A 15,276-nucleotide genomic window follows, 5' to 3' on the forward strand; every position below is an offset into this window, starting at 1 on the left:
TCACAAAAAAATGCAAAAAATATACTATTGACAACGTTATAATTAAGCACGAAAGAGTACAATAAAGACAAGCTCTAACATCATTTGAACACCTATAGTATTTGTACGTTCACACATTATTCAGGGTTCATAGAAGACTCAGCAATCGAAGTTTAACTTCGCAATCATCAAAATGCTCTCATAGTCTAGGCAAAATGTCAGGAAACGTAACAAAATGATGTAATGTTGATGAAAAAATATAACTACCTTTATGCGGAATTGTGATATTGTCCTTTCAAAGCTGTCGGCCAAGAAAAACCATACTGGCCAGTATTAATTCATCCTTCACCGTTCTTGGAAGATTCATTAAAACGCAGCCCTGACAAGAGGCAACAAGCATTTGCAATGCAATAGGTCTCGCATTAGGAAAGTTTGAGCTATTGGTATTGTAAATGACAATTTTTTTTATTTATGTTTTGTTTTTTAAAATAGCCAAATTAATGGCTTTGTCATTTACAATGCCAATGGTTATAACTTTCGCAAATGTGACACCCATAGCATTTGTAATGCAATATGTGTTGTATTTACGTGACTTACATGTATTGATATTACAAATAACAATGGCTTTTTTTTATAATTTAAACTTAAATAAAAGTTATTGTAATTTATAATGGCAATAGCTTAAACTTTTGTGAAGATTATGCTCAGTGTATTTTATTGTGACGAAAATCCAAGAACAGAAGTGAAATATTAACATATTTTTGTTACATTTGTAATAAAACTTGAAAAATTGAGAGAATCTATTTGAGCCAGGTGTGGTTGAATGGTTGCACAGATTGATGCTGTGGTGGCGCCGAGTGATGTTGTGATGGCGAACGCGTGATGCTGTGGCGTTCAGTAATGCTGTGGTAGCGCATAGTGATGTTGTGGTGCCCCTGAGTGATGCTGTGGTGGTGCTGAATGATGCTGTATGCTATGCTATGTTTTGTTTTGTTATCCTATGTTATGTTATGCTATGCTACGTTTTGCTATCCTATGCTTTGATTTGTTATGCTATGCTGTGTTGTTTTGTGTTTTGTTATGCTATGCTATGCTTTGTTATGCTATGCTGTGTTATGCTATGCTATGTTTTGTTATGCTATGCTTTGTTATGCTATGCTATGTTTTGTTGTGTTTCATTATGCTATGCTGTGTTTTGCTATGCTATGTTTTGTTATGCTATGCTATGTTTTGTTGTGTTTGGTATGCTATGTTTTGCTATGCTATTATATGTTTTGCTTTGCTATGCTATGCTTTTTTGTGTTTTGTTAAGCTATGCTATGTTTTGTTATGCTATGTGTTGTTGTGTTTTGTTATGCTATGTTTTGTTATGTTATGCAATGTTTTGTTATGCTATGCTATGTTTTGCTATCCTATGCTTTGTTTTGTTATGCTATGCTAGGTTTAGCTTTGCTATCCTATGCTTTGTTTTGTTATGCTATGTTTTGTTATGCTAAGCTATTTTTTGCTGTTTTTTATTATGCTATGCTTTGTTTTGCTATGCTATGTTTTGCTATGCTATGTTTTGTTATGCTACGCTAAGATTTGTTTTGCTATGCTATGCTTTGTTATGCTATGCTATGTTTTGTTTTGTATGCTATGTTTTGTTATGCTATGCTATGTTTTGTTGTGTTTTGCTATGTTTTGTTAAGCTACGTTTTGTTATGCTATGCTTTGTTTTGTTATGTTATGCTATGTTTTGTTATGGTATGCTATGTTTTGTTATGGTATGCTATGTTTTGTTATACTATGCTATGTTTTGCTATGCTTTGTTATGTTATGCTTTGTTGTGACACCTATAGCATTTGTAATGCAATATGTGTTGTATTTACGTGACTTACATGTTTTGATATTACAAATAACAATGCCTTTTATTTATTTTTAATAATTAATACTTAAATAAAAGTTATTGTAATTTATAATGGCAATAGGTTTAACTTTTGTAAATAACTCTTGTGAAGATTATGTTCAGTGTATTTTATTGTGACGAAAATCCAAGAACAGAAGAGAAATATTAACATTTTTGCTACATTTGTAATAAAGCTTGAAAAATTGAGAGAATATATTTGAACCAGGTGTTGTTGAATTGTTGCACAGATTGATGCTGTGGTGGCACTGAGTGATGTTGTGATGGCGAACGAGGGATGCTGTGGCGTTCAGTGATGCTGTGGTAGCGCATAGTGATGTTGTGGTGCCCCTGAGTGATGCTGTGGTGGTGCTGAATGATGCTGTATGCTATGCTATGTTTTGTTATGCTATGCTATGCTTTGCTATCCTATGCTTTGATTTGTTATGCTATGCTGTGTTTTGCTATGCTATGTTATGCTATGCTATGCGTTGTTATGCTATGCTGTGTCATGCTATGCTATGTTTTGTTATGCTATGCTATGTTTTGTTGTGTTTCATTATGCTATGCTTTGCTTTGCTATGTTATGCTATGCTATGTTTTGTTGTGTTTGGCATGCTATGTTTTGCTATCCTATTATATGTTTTGCTTTGCTATGCTATGTTTTGTTAAGCTATGCTGTTTTGTTTTGCTATGCTATGTTTTGCTATCCTATGCTTGTTTTGTTATGCTATGCTATGTTTAATTTTGCTATCCTATCCTATACTTTGTTATGCTATGCTATGTTTTGTTGTTTTTTGCTATGCTTTGCTTTGTTATACTGTTTTTTTGTTGTGTTTGGTATGCTATGTTTTGCTATGCTATTATAGGTTTTGTTTTGCTATCCTATGTTTTGTTTTGTTAAGCTATGCTATGTTTTGTTGTGTTTTGCTATGTTTTGTTACGCTATGTGTTGTGTTATGCTATGTTTAGTTATGTTATGCTATGTTTTGTTATGCTATGCCAGAGGTCTTCAAACTTTTGGATGCCGAGACCCCCCTGTCAACATTTTCAAGCGTAAGGACCCCCTCCTGACAAACATTTCTAAACCTCTAGGTTATGAGGAAGGTGAGGACCAAATTATGCGACAGGTTTGACTAGATTGAGTGAGTAGCAAATGAAATAATGTTTTGTGATGCTGCATATTTTGGGGTAGTGTTGCTTTATTATTTAGAATTTTTTTAAACACAGTAATACTGAGGAAAGATTTCACCCCATCAGTACCAGTTTATAACCAAAATACAGCAATTAACATCAGAAAGATGTCTAGTCAACCTCTGTGAAGGGCCTCCCAATCCGCAGGAATACACGCTGCCACATTAGAAGCTCACCTGGCCATGGCCGGGAGCAGCAAGGGTGCATTCAAACTGTGGCGGTCTTGTGCAGAGTTAAGCAGTTTACCTATGCCCCTTTCCTCTCACCCCCTTCCTTCCATCCCTCTCTTCTCTCCCAACCCCGGATCCCTCTCTCACATTGCAGGCAGATGGTTATTAGCCCCAGGACACCTTTTGGTAACCGTAGCGCACTACAAATGTAAATAATAGGCAGAAGCAGGGAATCCACTAGACCCGAACTTCGGGGAGGGGGGGTTAACACTCCCAGCCAGGGCTTGTCCAAGCACTGGTCGCACACGATGCAACAGTCTTTCCACCTTCTCCATGAATTCCCTCACTACCAATCACCAACAATACACCTCATCTCTCTACAGCATCTGTCTGTCAAACATTTCATATTTTTATAGCGCTACTCATAGTTTACTCACACTCAGTTCTGTGATGTGCATGGCACATCTTCTTTGTACCAGGCACTTTAACCTTCTGCACTGTGTGGGTGACAAGAGTGCCCATGTGAATGCACGGTGAGCAATTCAACAGTGTGAGAGTAGGGTAAAAGAAGTGACTGCAGGGTGAGTGAGGTGATCATATGAATTTGGGTTCGGCTGTAAGTGCAGAGTGGGACGAATTAGTGCATGGTTAGTGATGGCCTTTGTTTGAGTGACTACAGATTGAGCAGTAAGGGGGGGGGGACAGGTGAGTGAAGTGTGACATGAGTGCAGGGTGTGAAGTGTGCTCGTGTGACTGCAAGGTGAGGTACAGAGTGAACAACGCAAGCAAATTTTTAGTGCAGAGTGATCACTGTGAGAGCAGGGTGAGCGGGTGATTATTGTGAGTGCATGGCGATCAGTGTGAGTGCACTGTGATCAGTGTGAGTGGATTTTGATCACTGTGAGTGCAGGGTGAGCGGGTGAACGGTGTGAGTGCATGGTGATTGGTGTGAGTGCATGGTGATTGGTGTGAGTGCATGGTGATTGGTGTGAGTGCATGGTGATCGGTGTGAGTGCATGGTGATCAGTGTGAGTGCATGGTGATCAGTGTGAGTGCATGGTGATCAGTGTGAGTGCATTGTGATCAGTGTGAGTGCATTGTGATCAGTGTGAGTGCATTGTGATCAGTGTGAGTGCATTGTGATCGCTGGGAGTGCAGGGTGAACGTGAAAGTGAAGGCGAGAATGAGAAGTGAGTAGTCTGAAAGCAGGGTGATTCCCAGAAACTTGAAGCGTAGGGTTTCAGATATAAGGTAAACTATTGCTATAATGGCATTAATCAGGGTTCGAGGGTGGAGGAAATAAATAATGTGCAGATCCTGCAACAAACTTCCAGTCTAATGATTAGGGTTACCAGCTCATTATTGTGATGGCCCAGAAATAAGCAGTCACCTACAGCTGTATTTTTTGCACTTATCTGTGAATACTTAGAACAGCAAATATAAATAGAAAGCACTTTTAATTGTGTTCTAGGGATGCCTCAATGATCCATGACTAATAATTAAAGAGAATAAAGACAGAAAGTCACATAACTAATTAATACATACTTTTTTATTTATAACTCAATTTAGTGTCAAGAGCAGGTCCCTGCAGGGTCTTTAAACACATAGCAGGCATGTTACTTTTGGCAACCCAACTTTATATTTCCTTTCATTAAATGCATTCTCACACTGCAGCAGTAAGTGTAAAAATACAAATGTAAGGAATAGGCAGAGTGGGGGCCCAGGGGGTACTGGAACCATAAAAAAAACTAAGCTTTGGTAATCAGTTAACAAAGGCATGTAAATATGCTAATGGTCTTTAAAGACCTGTGAAAAACTCGGGCCGGAGATAAGACTCCAGACACTGCCCAGCCGAGGCCCCAGGAGCGCGAGCTGCACTGCAGCAGCCCGGGCTGAGACACAGGATGGGGGAGGAGGTGGGCTGAAGCCCTGGAGGCCAGGGCAGAAGTGACACTGTGAAGGCGCGACCCCCTTTGCATCGCTCCACGGCCCCCCTGGGGGTCGCGCCCCACAGTTTGAAGACCCCTGTGCTATGCTATGTTTTGTTTTGCTATCCTATGTTTTGTTATGCTATGCTCTTTAGTTTACTATCCTATGCTTTGTTTTGTTATGCTATGTTATGTTGTGTTGTGTTTTGTTATGCTATGTTATGTTTTGTTGTGCTATGCTATGCTATGCTATGTTTTGTTATGCTAAGCTATTTTTGGTTGTGTTTTATTATGCTATGCTTTGCTATGCTTTGTTATGCTATGCTTTGTTTTGTTATGCTATGCTATGTTGTGTTTTGTTATGCTATGCTTTGCTATGTTATGTTATGCTAAGCTATGTTTTGTTGTGTATGCTATGATTTGTTAAGCTATGCTATGTTTTGTTGTGTTTTGCTATGTTTTGTTATGCTATGCTATGTTTTGTTCTGCAATGTTTTGTTATGCTATGTGTTGTTATACAATGCTATGTTTTGTTTTGCTATGCTTTGTTATGTTATGCTATGTTTTATTTTTTTATGCTGTTTTGCTATGCTATGTTTTCTTGTGTTTTGTTATGCTGTGCTTTGTGTTTTGCTATGCTATGTTTTGTTTTGTTATGCTGTTTTGTTTTGCTATCCTATGCTTTTTTTCTTATGCTATGCTATGCTTTGTTTTGTTATGCTATGCTATGTTTTGTTATGCTATGCTGGTGAGGGTGTGTGATGTTGAGGGGGTGTTAGGGTGAGAGAGTGTGAGGTGAGAGGGTGTGAGGGTGAGGGGGTTTAGGGTGACAGGGGTGAGGGTGTGTGAGGGTGAGGGTGAGGGGGTGTGAGGGTGTGTGAGGGGGGGTGAGGGTGAGGGTGTGTAAGGGTGGGGGTGAGAGGGTGTGTGAGGGTTGGGGTGAGGGGGTGTGAGTGAGGGTGTGTGAGGGTTCAGGTGTGGGGTTGTGAGGGTGAGGGTGTTGTGAGAGTGTGGGGTGGTGAGGGTGTGGGGTTGTGAGGGTGAGGGGGGTGAGGGTGACGGGGTGAGGGTGTGCAAGGCTAAGGGCGTGAGGGTGAGAGAGGGTGAGGGGGTGCGATGGTGAGAAGGGGGTGAGGGTGGGTGAGTGTGTGTGAGGGTAATGGGGTGTGAGGGTGAGGGTGTGTGAGGGTGAGAGGATGTGTGAGGGTGAGAGGATGTGTGAGGGTGAGAGGATGTGTGAGGGTGAGAGGGTGTGTAAGGGTGAGAGGGTGTGTGAGGGTGAGAGGGTGTGTGAGGGTGAGAGGGTGTGTGAGGGTGAGAGGGTGTGTGAGGGTGAGAGGGTGCGTGAGGGTGACGGGGTGTGAGGGTGAGAGGGTGTGTGAGGGTGAGACGGTGTGTAAGGGTTGAGGGTGAGAGGGTGTGTGAGGGTGAGGGTGTGAGGGTGAGGGTGTGAGGGTGAATGTGTGAGGGTGAGAGGGTGTGTGAGGGTGAGTGTGTAAGGATGAGAGGGTGTGTGAGGGTGAGAGGGTGTGTGAGGGTGAGAGGGTGTGTGAGGGTGAGTGAGGGTGCGTGAGGGTGAGTGAGGGTGCGTGAGGTGGTGAGAGGGTGAGGGTGTGTGAGGGTGAGAGGGTGTGTGAGGGTGCAAGGGTATGTGAGGGTGACAGGGGTGAGAGTGGGTGAGGGGGTGAGAGTGGGTGAGGGGGTGTGAGGGTGAGGGGGTTTGAGGGGGTATGAGGGTGAGGGGGTATGAGGGTGAGGGGGGTGAGGGTGTGAGGGTGTGTGAGGGTGGGTTAGGGTGTGGGGTTGTGAGGGGTGGTGAGAGTGTGGGGTGCTGAGGGTGTGGGGTTGTGAGGGTGAGGGGGGTGAGGGTGACAGGGGTGAGGGTGTGTGAGGCTAAGAGAGTGAGGGTGAGAAGGGGTGAGGGGGTGTGAGGGTGAGAAGGGGTGGGTGGGTGAGGGTGAGAAGGGGTGGGTGGGTGAGGGTGATAGGGTGGGTGAGGGTGATAGGGTGGGTGAGGGTGAGTGGGTGGGTGAGGGTGTGTGTGAGGGTGATGGGATGTGAGGGTGAGAGGGTGTGTGAGGGTGAGAGGTGTGTGAGGGTGAGAGGTGTGTGAGGGTGAGAGGGTGTGTGAGGGTGAGAAGGTGCGTGAGGGTGAGAGGGTGTTTGAGGGTGAGAGGGTGTGCGAAGGTGAGGGTGTGTGAGATGGTGTGTGAGGGTTGAGGGTGAGAGGGTGTGAGGGTGAGGGTGTGTAAAGGTGAGAGGGTGTGTGAGGGTGAGAGGGTGTGTGCGGGTGAGAGGGTGTGTGAGGGTGAGAGGGTGTGTGAGGGTGTGTGAGGGTGAGAGGGTGTGTGAGGGTGAGAGGGTCTGTGAGGGTGAGAGGGTATGTGAGGTTGAGAGGGTATGTGAGGGTGAGAGGGTGAGGGTGTGTGAGAGGGTGAGGGTGTGTGTGAGGATGAGGGGGTGTGAGAGTGAGGAAGGGTGAGGAGTGGGTGAGGGGCTGTGAGGGTGAGGGTGCGTGTGGATGAGGGGGTATGTGGGTGAGGGGGTATGTGGGTGAGGGGGTGTGTGGGTGAGGGGGTGAGGGGGTGTGTGGGTGTGAGGGGGTGACGGTGTGTGTGAGGGGGTGAGGGTGGGTGAGGGTGTGTGAGGATGAGAGGGTGTGTGAGGATGAGAGGGTGGGTGTGGGTGAGAGGGTGTGTGAGGGTGAGAGGGTGTGTGAGGGTGAGAGGGTGTGTGAGGGTGAGAGGGTGTGTGAGGGTGAAAGGGTGTGTGAGGGTGAGAGGGTGTGTGAGGGTGAGAGGGTGTGTGAGGGTGAGAGGGTGTGTGAGGGTGAGAGGGTGTGTGAGGGTGAGAGGGTGTGTGAGCATGAGAGGGTGTGTGAGGGTGAGAGGGTGTGTGAGGGTGAGAGGGTGTGTGAGGGTGAGAGGGTGGGTGGGGGTGAGAGGGTGAGTCAACGAGACCTAGAAACAAACAAGCTATTGGTGTTGCAAATACCAATGTTTTTCTGGTATGTTTTTTTTATTTGCAGTGGAGTGATCATTTGACCTATTTAAAGAGATAGGAAGGAAAGGGGATGGAGAGCAAACAGTGAAAAGCGGTGGGAGGTACGACTAGTGGTTACACTGCTGCCGTTGCGCCGCATTAAACCTGCATCTGTCCCAAAACTAACAATGGGTGAATAAAGCAACTGGCTCACCGTCATTATCCAACACAAAATCTATTAAAGCAGGCGGAAGATATGAGGCAAATGAGCATGCGCTCAATAGAGACACATTTTATATGCCACATACGTAAAAACATGAACACACAGTTGAGAATGAAACAGATATTAAAAAAAAAGGATAGAAATAAAGTTTCCTTTAAGCAGCAAAAGGGTGTCAATATGTAATCTAACGTTATTACACAAAAAGTAGAGCATAAGTAATCCCATACCACATAATGAGGCGTGCACCGCGCTGATCTTAACCAAGGGGAATGGAGTTGATAAAAACAAATTACCATCTTCCTCGTCACATCTAAAGTGCCAATGTGGAGGAAGGAGAGGGTAGGGAGGAGGAGACAGCTGCAGGCTAGGAGAGGGAGCGAAGAGCAGCTGCTCGGAATGGGAAGCAATTAACAAGGGAGGAGTCGCACTGCGCTGTGCAAAAGTGAAGGCGTGTGTGTTAAAGGGAGGCTCAGCTCTGCAAAGGGCGTATATTTTGAAAAAATAAAGGCAAGCTTAAAGTGAAAGCTGCACCTTTAATAAAGACTTGATGTTTTGAAAAGTGGATGCAGTGAGCCTTGCATAAAAAAGGCGCTCAGCCGCTATTAATTCAGTGAAAGCGCAGCATTAGCAAATAGAGAGTGCAGCTGTTCATAATTACAAGGAGAATTGGCATGTTCCTGCTCTGGCCCACGGATGAATCCAAAAGGGTTAATGGTGTGAGAGCTCCGAGCCCGTGCACTCTCGGCATTGCTATGGCGGGGGAGTGCATTCCTTTCAAGTCTGATGCGGGGGAGCGGCAGCCTTTGAAGTCTGATGCCGAGGCACAGACAAATGGTGGTGTGTGATGTGGCTGGCGATAATGTGCACTCGCATAGCTCACATGAACTGTACGCGAGCCGCAGCTAGGTAGACTTTTCTTTTCCGCTTACTATAATCTCGCTTATTTATCCCTGCGGGATAGAATAGGCGAGACCTAAAAATGTCTGGCCTGGTTTAGATAAATGTTGATTGTCTCATGCACCACCAACTGCAGAGGTTGACGGGGAATGCACTTCAAGGGGAAAGGGAATTGCGGGCTCTAAATTGGAAGATAATTATGACACAATTTGTCAACAAGAGACCTGGGCCCTTTTACCAGCATACAGACCTGTATTTTAAACTGTTAAAAGCCATGCACTAAGGAAATCGAGGGAACCCGTATGGGGGGGGGGGGGGTGAGGGGGTATGAGGGTGAGGGGGGTGAGGGGGTGTGAGGGGGTGTGAGGGTGGGTTAGGGTGTGGGGTTGTGAGGGGTGGTGAGAGTGTGGGGTGCTGAGGGTGTGGGGTTGTGAGGGTGAGGGTGACAGGGGTGAGGGTGTGTGAGGCTAAGGGAGTGAGGGTGAGTGAGGGTGAGGGGGTGTGAGGGTGAGAAGGGGTGAGGGGGTGTGAGGGTGAGAAGGCTGTTAGTCTGGATTAATATATCGTCATGGTATATTCTTTAGAGTAACTGAATTTTGTAACCCTTGACGCACATCCCAAATGCAAAAATCGCAATTTGCAATTGCATTTAAGGAATCGCAAATTGTGATGCCTTAAATGCAATTCAAGATTGCATTTGAAATAGCACTTTCGCTATTATGGACCGCTAAATACAGGTTATTTCAACCTGATGGTATTTCAACCTGATGGTATTTAGCGGAAAAGTGCATTTTTCAAAGTTTCAGGTTACACACACACATACCCTTGGGGCATGTGTGCGCGCAACATGGGTGCACATCACAATTTCAGGTGTGCAACAGGGTGTCCTTTTGACACCCTTGAAATTGCATGCAATTTCTCATGGGCCTATAAGCCTATAGAAATGACTGTTAAGCCATTCCTTAATTGCGACTCGCAATTAAGGAATGTTTAAGACTCACTATTTTTTAAGAGATTCCTACATGCATAGGCTTTTACGAATCCTTAATTGCGATTCCTTAATAAAAGCAATTAAGGACTTGCAAAAGCTACCTTGATGCATGTGCCCCATAGTCTTTGATCCCTGCACCTTATACTGTAGAAGAACAAGTTACTTACCTTCATTAACGATATTTCTGTAAGAAACATTAGTTAGTTATAGATTCCTTACCTTAGAAGGCGTCAGACTGGATCCGGAAAGCTTTTTCGGAAGATGGCGTCGGTCGGCTCTGCATCTGTCGTCTGCGTCGTGGTCGCCGGGATGATGTCGCGGCAGCTACTTAGACGCTGCCCTCGCACACTGACGTCAGTCCTGTACTTTCCAGGCCAGAAACGCAAAGCCATGCAAGACACTGACACTGGTGCACAAAACTAGGGCCCTAAAAGGATATCCTTAACCCTAGAAATCAGTTCGCAGAACGGGGGAGGATGGGTGGGGTGGGAAGGAAACTATAACTAATGTTTCTAACAGATACATCGTTACCGAAAGTAAGTAACTTGTTCATCTGAAAAAATCACATTAGTTATAGATTCCTTACCTTATAATAGATACCCCAGGAATGCCAACCCCGGTGGTGGGTCTGTGAGTACCAAGGTCACAACACAAAGTCCTGGAGAAAAGAACAGCCAAAGAAGCTGTCCCTCCGGACTTGGCTGTCCAGGCAGTAGTGTTTCGTAAACGTGTGCAGTGATGCCTATGCAGCCACCTGGCAGATGTCATTTAGAGAAACTCCTCTTCCCAAGGCAGTAGTGTCTGCCGTCACCCTGGTGGAATGGGCGCGTAGCCCGTCTGGAGGCTCCTTTTTAGCCAGAGAATAGCATGCCTTAATACACAAGACGAACCATCGAGAAATGGTGAGTTTGTGTACGGCCTGACCTTTCTTGGCACCCACGTAGCCAACAAAGAGTTGGACATCCACCCGGAACTGGAAACTGTTTTGTGAGATCCAGATAGAAAGAGAGAGCATGTCTTGGGCCCAGCTGGTGGAGCCTCTCTTCCGCCTTCGAAGGATGCAGAGGCGGAAAAAAAAGTGGGCAAGGTAATGGTCTGCCTGATGTGAAAGGCAGTGACCACCTTAGGTAGGAAGGATAGACGGGTCCTAAGAAATACCTTGACCGGATGGATAGACAGGAAAGGAGGTTTGGAAGAAAGGGCCTGGAGCTCACTCACCCTTCTAGCAGAAATGAGCGCTACCAGGAAAGCAGTCTTAAGAGTTAAGGGTCTTAAAGGACAGTTATGAAGTGGCTCAAAGGGAGTGCACATTAAATAGGTAAGAACAAGATTCAAGTCCCACTGAGACATAACAAAGGGGATTGGAGGAAAGAGATGTGTTAAGCCTTTTAAGAAACAGTTAACTACCGGGGACTTGAAAAGAGAAGGTTGATCTGGCAATGAAGGAATGCAGAGATAGCTGAAAGATACCCTTTGATAGTGCCCAGAGCAGAGCCCTACTGGGCTAAAGAAAGAAGGAACAAGAGAACTTCAGAAAGGGGATCCACAGCCTTTGCTGTGCACCATGCCACAAACTTGTTCCACTGGCAAGCGTATACCGTCTTAGTGAAGAGACGCCTGGCTGCCAAGATTACGTCACAGACTTCGGGAGGCAGGTCGAAAGATGTCAACTGCTGCCGCTTAATCTCCACGTAAGGAGGTGGAGACTGGACAGGTTCGGGTGGAGGACCGTCCCGTGCTGCTGCAACAGAAGATTCTCCTGAAGAGGCAGTCTGATCGGAGGATCGATGGCCATGATGAGCAGCTCGGGATACCAGAGTCTTTGTGCCCAATCCGGAGCCACAAGAATGACTTGGGCCCAGTCGCGCCTGATCTTCTTCAGCACTCTGGGCAGAAGTGGTATAGGGGAAAGGCATGCAACAGACCGCAACTCCACCTGCGACGAAAAGTGTTGCCTAGCGAGTGCCGCCTTGGAAATTCCAAAGCGCACAATTGCTGACATTGAGCGTTCTCTTCAGTGGCGAATAGATCTAACCAAGGCTCTCTCCACTGTGGAAAGAGACTTTGCACCACCTCCGAGTGAAGACGCCATTCGTGATCCATCATGCACCTGCGGCTGAGTTCGTCCGCTCTGGTGCTCAGAGAACCTGACAGGTGTTAAACCACCAGGCATATGCCCTGATGTTCTAGCCATGTCCAGAGGCGGAGGGGCTCTTGACATAGTGTCCACGACCCAACCCCGCCCTGTTTGTTACAGTACCACATGGCAGTGGTGTTGTCCGTGAACACCTGCACTACTCTTCCCCAGACAGAGAGAAAGAATGCCTTCAATGCAAGACAAATCGCCTGGAGCTCCACAAGGTTGATGTGGAGCCCAGACTCCACCGGAGACCAGACGCCTCTGATCTCCGCCTCTCCCATGTGGTCGCCCTATCCCAGAAGGGATGCTTCCGTCACCACGGTGTGGTCTTGTTGGGAAAGGGAGAGGGATCTGCCATTGACCCAATCCTGGTTCGTGAACCACCACTGCAGTTGTCATGCAGTGCCGTCAGAGATGTGGACGCAATCGGACAGATTCCGCTGATGCTGAACCCTCTGGAACTTCAGGTCCCCCTGCAGAGACCGCATATGCCACCTGGCATGATCGATCAGCAGAATGCAGGAGACCATGAGGCCCAGCAGCCTCAGGGTCATTCTGACTGAAACCCGGGATAGAGGCTGAAAGATCAGAATCATAGCCCGAATATCCCGGACTTGCTGTTGGGGAGGATAGACCCGAAACCGCGTCGTGTCCTGAACAGCTCCGATGAAGAGGAGCTTCTGAGAGGGATTCAGGTGTGGCTTTGACACATTGATGGAGAACCCCAGCGAATACAGGAGGTTAGCCGTAGTCTGAAGGTGGGAGACAACTGCCTGGGGCGAGCTGCTTTCAACAGCCAATCGTTGAGATCAACTGAAACCCCTGATCTGCGCAGATGAGCTGCGGCCATCAGCAGTCGGAGCAGGACTTGGGTTTGTGGTAGCGCTCTAGGCAAAAGACACACGCAGTGCGGCTCCGTCACCGACATCATCCGATGACAGGAACCGCATGACTTGAAGCCGGGCATCCCTCGTGCACCTTAGGAGTCGAAGACTCGAAATAGAAGTCGAGAAAAAGTCAGTCCAAAAGCAACTGGAGATACCGCGCTTCCGGGATCTGTGCTGGCTGGCACGGAAAAAGAAGAACTGGGGTCTGCATGCGAGGCGGCATCTACGTAGCTACCACAACGTCATCTCGGCAACCACGGCGGATACGGAGCCGACGACGCCACCTTCTGATGTGCAGAGGCACTGCTGACGACAAAACTTTCCAGATCCAGTCTGATACCTGGGGCAATTCTAAGGTAAGGAATCTAGAACGAACAAACAAGTTACTTACCTTCGGTAACGATATATCCGTAAGAAACAGTAGTTTACCTTAGAATATCCCCAGGCGTCAGACTGGATCCGGAAATTTTTGCGTAGCAGTACCCTTGTGCGTCGGTAGGCGTCGTCTGCGGCTCCGCGTCCGTCGTCGGCGCCGTGATGACGTCGTCTGAGTACTTAGACCCCGCCTCCGCGCGCTGACGTAAGTTCTTAGACACAGCTTTTCTGCGCCAGGAACGCGGAGCCATGTTAAAACCCAACACTGATGCCATTGAAACTAGGGCCCTGAAAGGGGATGACCTTAACCCTAGATATCGGTTCGCAGAACGGGGAGGATGGGTGGGGCGGTAAGGAATCTAATACCAACTACTGTTTCTTACATATATATCGTTACCGAAGGTAAGTAACTTGTTCATCTGGTTAGTATTAGATTCCTTACCTTAGAATAGATACCCCAGCAATACCAACCCCGATGGTGGGTCTGCGAACCAATATCCTGGAGGACGGAACGGCCAAAAAAGCCATCCCTCAGGACTTGGCTGTCCAGGCAGTAGTGTCTTGCAAACGTGTGCAGCGATGTCCACGCAGCTGCATGACAGATGTCCTGCAAGGGGACTCCCCGGCCCAGGGCAGTGGTAGCCGCTGTGGCCCGAGTGGAATGGTCCCTCAGCCCAACAGGAGGCTCCTTCTTCGCCAAGGAGTAACAAGATGACCCACCGAGAGATGGTCCGCTTGTGCACCGCCGGTCCCTTCTTAGTGCCCACGTAACCAACAAAGAGTTGGTCATCCACCCGGAACTGTTGTGTGCGATCTAAATAGAACAAAAGCACACGTTTTGGGTCCAGGCGGTGGAGCCGCTCTTCCTCCTTTGAGGGAGGCGGAAAGAAGGTGGGCAAGGTGATGGACTGCCCGATGTGGAAGGCCGTGACAACCTTGGGCAGGAAAGAGGGCCTAGTCCGCAACACAACCTTGTCCAGATGGACAGAAAGGAAAGGAGGTTTGGATGAAAGAGCCTGGAGCTCACTCACTCCCCTGGCAGAGGTGATGGCAACCAGGAAAGCAGTCTTCACAGTAAGAAGGCGGAGAGGACAGTTGTGAAGTGGTTCAAAGGGAGCGCAAATCAGATAGGTAAGAACCAGGTTCAAGTCCCACTGAGGCTTCACAAACGGAACTGGGGGAAACGTGTGTGTGATGCCTTTCAGAAAACGAGTTACAATAGGGGACTTGAACAAAGATGGTTGATCAGGCAGCCTCAGAAAGGCTGAAAGGGCAGAAAGGTAGCCCTTGATAGTGCCCAGAGCAGAGGCCTGTTGGGCAAGAGAAAGAAGGGAGAGAAGAACCTAGTAAAGAGGGGCAGAGAGGATCCACAGCCTCTGCTGTGCACCATGCCACAAATCTGTTCCACCTGCAGGCGTATACCGACTTTGTGGAGGGACGCCTGGCTGCCAGAATGACATTACAGACTTCAGGAGGCAAGCCAAATGGCCTCAACTGTCGCCGCTCAATCTCCAAGCATGGAGGTGCAGACTGGACAGGTTCGGTTGGAGGACCGTCCCCTGCTGCTGTGACAGAAGGTCCTCCTGAAGAGGAAGACAAACCGGGGATCGACTGACATACTGAGT

At 47.2% G+C, this 15,276-nt stretch overlaps 1 protein-coding gene across 1 annotated transcript in view; it reads right to left on the bottom strand.

Moving 5' to 3' along the window:
• CHD1 (chromodomain helicase DNA binding protein 1) overlaps positions 1-15,276 on the bottom strand; it is a 1,544,591-nt gene that overhangs the window by 208,187 nt on the left and 1,321,128 nt on the right. The gene's annotated exons all lie outside the window — the stretch shown is intronic.

The sequence above is a fragment of the Lissotriton vulgaris genome, chromosome 3_1, assembly GCF_964263255.1.
Source record: "Lissotriton vulgaris chromosome 3_1, aLisVul1.2, whole genome shotgun sequence".
In the NCBI taxonomy this organism is placed as follows: Eukaryota; Metazoa; Chordata; class Amphibia; order Caudata; family Salamandridae; genus Lissotriton; species Lissotriton vulgaris.